Genomic DNA, 5,014 nt, shown 5'->3' with positions numbered 1-5,014 from the left:
TGATATGTACTCAACCAGCCCAAAATACTTAACCGTTATTATTGAAAGAAAAGAAAATTTTAATTTCCCAGCTTCTTCTAACTTCCGAACATTGGAGAAAGAGAAACCAAGTAATACTTAGCAGCCAATCAACTCATAGCCTTCCAGTGATGCCACAGTTTAATTTATTTTCCCCTTGTTTCCGGCTGTGGAGCTGAAGTATATATTGAAAATAGACAATGATCCAAAAAGTCTGTCAGCAACATCAGGAACAGAGCCAGAAGCAAACAGCAAGTCAGCTGCTCAATCACTCACTCACTCATTCTGTCATCGATTGATCCAGTCTGATCCGTCTGTTTCCGCGAAGCTCTGGAGACCAACAGCGGGGCCGAGGCTGAGACCAGGAGCTGCGGCGTGAGGTTCGGGAGACACGGGTGGGGGCAGTGGGGGTGAGATGGAGATGGGGAGGCCGCAATGACCGGGGGAGGGGGGGGGCGATGAGTGAGTGGGGGTGATGAGGGAGGCAATGACTTTGGGGACGATATGGGGGGGGACGATATAGTGGGGGGGACGATATAGTGGGGGGGACGATATAGTGGGGGGGACGATATAGTGGGGGGGACGGGGACGATATGGGGGGGACGGGACGATATGGGGGGGGGGAGACGGGGATGATATGGGGGGGGAACGATGAGGGAGGGGGAGGGGGGGGACGATGAGGGAGGGGGAGGGGGGGGGACGATGAGGGAGGGGGAGGGGGGGGGACGATGAGGGAGGGGGAGGGGGGGGACGATGAGGGAGGGGGAGGGGGGGGACGATGAGGGAGGGGGAGGGGGGGGACGATGAGGGAGGGGGAGGGGGGGACGATGGGGGAGGGGGGGACGATGAGGGAGGGGGGGACGATGAGGGAGGGGGAGGGGGGGACGATGAGGGAGGGGGAGGGGGGGGACGATGAGGGAGGGGGAGGGGGGGGACGATGAGGGAGGGGGAGGGGGGGGACGATGAGGGAGGGGGAGGGGGGGGACGATGAGGGAGGGGGAGGGGGGGACGATGAGGGAGGGGGAGGGGGGGGACGATGAGGGAGGGGGAGGGGGGGGACGATGAGGGAGGGGAAGGGGGGGGACGATGAGGGAGGGGGGGGACGATGAGGGAGGGGGAGGGGGGGGACGATGAGGGAGGGGGAGGGGGGGGACGATGAGGGAGGGGGAGGGGGGGGACGATGAGGGAGGGGGAGGGGGGGGACGATGAGGGAGGGGGAGGGGGGGGACGATGAGGGAGGGGGAGGGGGGGGACGATGAGGGAGGGGGAGGGGGGGGACGATGAGGGAGGGGGAGGGGGGGACGATGAGGGAGGGGGAGGGGGGGACGATGAGGGAGGGGGAGGGAGGGGGAGGGGGGGACGATGAGGGAGGGGGAGGGGGGGGACGATGAGGGAGGGGGAGGGGGGGGACGATGAGGGAGGGGGAGGGGGGGGACGATGAGGGAGGGGGAGGGGGGGGACGATGAGGGAGGGGGAGGGGGGGGACGATGAGGGAGGGGGAGGGGGGGGACGATGAGGGAGGGGGAGGGGGGGACGATGAGGGAGGGGGAGGGGGAGGGGGGGGACGATGAGGGAGAGGGAGGGGGAGGGGGGGACGATGAGGGAGAGGGAGGGGGAGGGGGGGGACGATGAGGGAGAGGGAGGGGGAGGGGGGGGACGATGAGGGAGAGGGAGGGGGAGGGGGGGGGACGATGAGGGAGGGGGAGGGGGAGGGGGGGGGACGATGAGGGAGGGGGAGGGGGGGACGATGAGGGAGGTGGGGGGGGGGACGATGAGGGAGGGGGAGGGGAGGGGGGGGACGATGAGGGAGGTGGGGGGGGACGATGAGGGAGGGGGAGGGGAGGGGGGGGACGATGAGGGAGGGGGATGGGGGGACGATGAGGGAGGGGGAGGGGAGGGGGGGGACGATGAGGGAGGGGGATGGGGGGACGATGAGGGAGGGGGAGGGGGGGGACGATGAGGGAGGGGGGGGACGATGAGGGAGGGAGAGGGGAGGGGGGGACGATGAGGGAGGGGGAGGGGAGGGGGGGACGATGAGGGAGGGGGAGGGGAGGGGGGACGATGGGGGAGGGGGAGGGGAGGGGGGGGACGATGGGGGAGGGGGAGGGGAGGGGGGGACGATGGGGGAGGGGGGGACGATGGGGGAGGGGGAGGGGGGACGATGGGGGAGGGGGGACGATGAGGGAGGGGGAGGGGGGACGATGAGGGAGGGGGAGGGGGGGACGATGAGGGGGGAGGGGGGGACGATGAGGGGGGAGGGGGGGACGATGAGGGGGGGACGATGAAGGGGGGAGGGGGGGACGATGAGGGGGGAGGGGGGGGACGATGAGGGAGGGGGTACGATGAGGGGGAGGGGGGGACGATGAGGGGGAGGGGGGGACGATGAGGGGGAGGGGGAGGGGGGACGATGAGGGAGGGGGAGGGGGGACGATGAGGGGGAGGTGGAGGGGGGGACGATGAGGGGGAGGGGGGACGATGAGAGGGAGGGGGAGGGGGGGACGAGGAGGAGGGGGAGGGGGGACGATGAGGAGGGGGGGACGATGGGGAGGGGGGGACGATGGGGAGGGGGGGACGATGGGGAGGGGGGGGCGATGAGGGGGAGGGGGGATGACGGGGAGGGGGGCGATGAGGAGGAGGGGGAGGGGGGACGATGGGGAGGGGGGCGATGAGGAGGAGGGGGAGGGGGGGCGATGAGGGGGAGGGGGGGACGATGAGGAGGAGGGGGGACAATGAGGAGGAGGGGGAGGGGGGGACGATGAGGAGGAGGGGGAGGGGGGACGATGAGGAGGAGGGGGAGGGGGGGACGATGAGGAGGAGGGGGAGGGGGGGACGATGAGGAGGAGGGGGAGGGGGGGACGATGAGGAGGAGGGGAGGGGGGACGATGAGGAGGAGGGGGAGGGGGGACGATGGGGGAGGGGGGACGATGGGGGAGGGGGGACGATGAGGGAGGGGGACGACGATGAGGGAGGGGGAGGGGGGACGATGAGGGAGGGGGACGACGATGAGGGAGGGGGAGGGGGGGCGATGAGGGAGGGGGAGGGGGGGCGATGAGGGAGAGGGGACGATGAGGGCGGGGGGGACGAGGAGGGAGGGAGGGGGGGGACGATGAAGGTGGGTAGGGGGAGGGGGGACGATGAGGATGGGAGGGAGCGGGGATGATGAGGATGGGTGGGAGGCGGGCGACGAGGAGGTTGGGGGTGGACAATGAGGGTGGGTGGAAGGGAGGGGCGGACGATGAGGGTCGGAGGGAGGGGAGACGATGAGGGTGGGGGGGGGAGATGAGGAGGGAAGGGGGGACAAAGGGTGGGAACGATGAGAGGGGGTACGAGATGGGGGGAAGGACGATGTGGTGGGGAGCGGACGGACGATGATGGGAGGACGATGAGGGAGGGGAGGGGGGACGTTGAGGGAGGGGTGGGGGGACGGGACGATGAGGGAGGGCAGGAGAGAGGGGACGATGAGGGAGGGGGGAGGGTGGACGATGAGGGTGGTGGGGACGATGAGGGGGGAAGGACGATGGGGGGAGGGTGGACGATGAGGGTGGTGGGGACGATGAGGGGGGAAGGACGATGGGGGGAGGGTGGACGATGAGGGTGGTGGTGACGATGAGGGGAGCGGACGGACGATGAGGGGGGGACGGGAGGGCGATGAGTGTGTGGGTGGGGGGGGGCGTCGGTGAGTGAGCGGGCGCGTCGGTGAGTGAGCGGGCGCGTCGGTGAGTGAGCGGGCGCGTCGGTGAGTGAGCGGGCGCGTCGGTGAGTGAGCGGGGGCGATGAGGGGGACAATGACTTGGAGGGGTGATGAGAGGGGAATGACGATGAGGGTGATGAGTGAGGGGAGTCAGCGGGGGCAATGACATGGGACGTTGAGAGAGGAGGGGTGATGACTGGGGGCGATGAGGGGAGGGGATGAGAAGGTATAGGAGGTAGAATGAGGGGAGGGGGATGGTAGTGTGATGGGAGGGAGAGAGCGTGGAATGGGGAGAAGCGGGAGAATGGTGGGGGGAGGAGTAGTTGGGGGCAGAGAGAGGGGGGGAATGATGGAGAGAGAGGGGGAATGATGGAGAGAGAGGGGAATGATGATGGAGAGAGAGGGGAATGATGGGGGAGAGAGAGGGGGGGAATGTTGGAGAGAGAGAGGGGAATGATGGAGAGAGAGGGGAATGATGGGGAGAGAGGGGGGGGGGGATGTTGGAGAGAGAGGGGGAATGTTGGAGAGAGAGAGGGGGGAATGTTGGAGAGAGAGAGGGGGAAATGTTGGAGAGAGAGGGTGGAAATGATGGAGAGAGAGGGTGGAAATGATGGAGAGAGAGGGGGGAATGATGGAGAGAGGGAGGGGGGGAATGAGGGAGAGAGAGAGGGGGGAATGAGGGAGAGAGAGAGGGGGAATGATGGAGAGGGGGGAGTGATGGAGAGAGAGAAGGAGGAATGATGGAGAGAGAGAGGGGGGAAATGATGGAGAGAGAGGGGGGAAATGATGGAGAGAGAGGGGGGAAATGATGGGAGAGAGAGGGGGGGAAATGATGGAGAGAGAGGGGGGAAATGATGGAGAGAGAGGGGGGAAATGATGGAGAGAGAGAGAGAGGGGAATGATGGAGAGAGAGAGAGAGGGGAATGATGGAGAGAGAGAGGGGGAATGATGGAGAGAGAGAGGGGGGAATGATGGAGAGAGAGAGGGGGGAATGAGGGAGAGAGAGGGGGGAATGAGGGAGAGAGAGGGGGGAATGATGGGAGAGGGGGGAATGATGGCAGAGAGAGAAGGGGGAAATGATGGAGAGAGAGGGGGGAAATGATGGAGAGAGAGAGGGGGGGAAATGATGGAGAGAGGGGGAAATGATGGAGAGAGAGGGGGGAATGATGGAGAGAGAGAGGGGGAAATGATGGAGAGAGAGAGGGGAAATGATGGGGAGAGAGAGGGGGGGAAATGATGGAGAGAGGGGGGAAAATGGTGTGTGTGGGGGGTTTGTGGGTTGGTGTGTGTGTGTGGGGGTTTGGT

The 5,014-nt window shown here is 66.8% G+C and overlaps 1 protein-coding gene across 2 annotated transcripts in view; it reads left to right on the top strand.

Annotated features, from left to right (window-relative positions):
* Window positions 1-251: 251 nt before the first annotated feature.
* Window positions 252-5,014, top strand: part of wdr3 (WD repeat domain 3) — a 57,762-nt gene continuing 52,999 nt past the window's right edge. The window contains exon 1 of one of the 2 annotated variants that reach the window (XM_078559629.1): window positions 252-398. The gene's annotated coding sequence lies outside the window, so the exon portion shown is untranslated. The remainder of the gene's footprint in view (window positions 399-5,014) is intronic. The other variant, XM_078559630.1, reaches the window with a different exon arrangement.

This window comes from Cetorhinus maximus, chromosome 16 (genome assembly GCF_964194155.1).
Source record: "Cetorhinus maximus chromosome 16, sCetMax3.hap1.1, whole genome shotgun sequence".
Lineage (NCBI taxonomy): Eukaryota > Metazoa > Chordata > Chondrichthyes > Lamniformes > Cetorhinidae > Cetorhinus > Cetorhinus maximus.
Note: the sequence above shows the minus strand (reverse complement) of the source record. Positions and strands in the feature narration are given on the sequence as shown.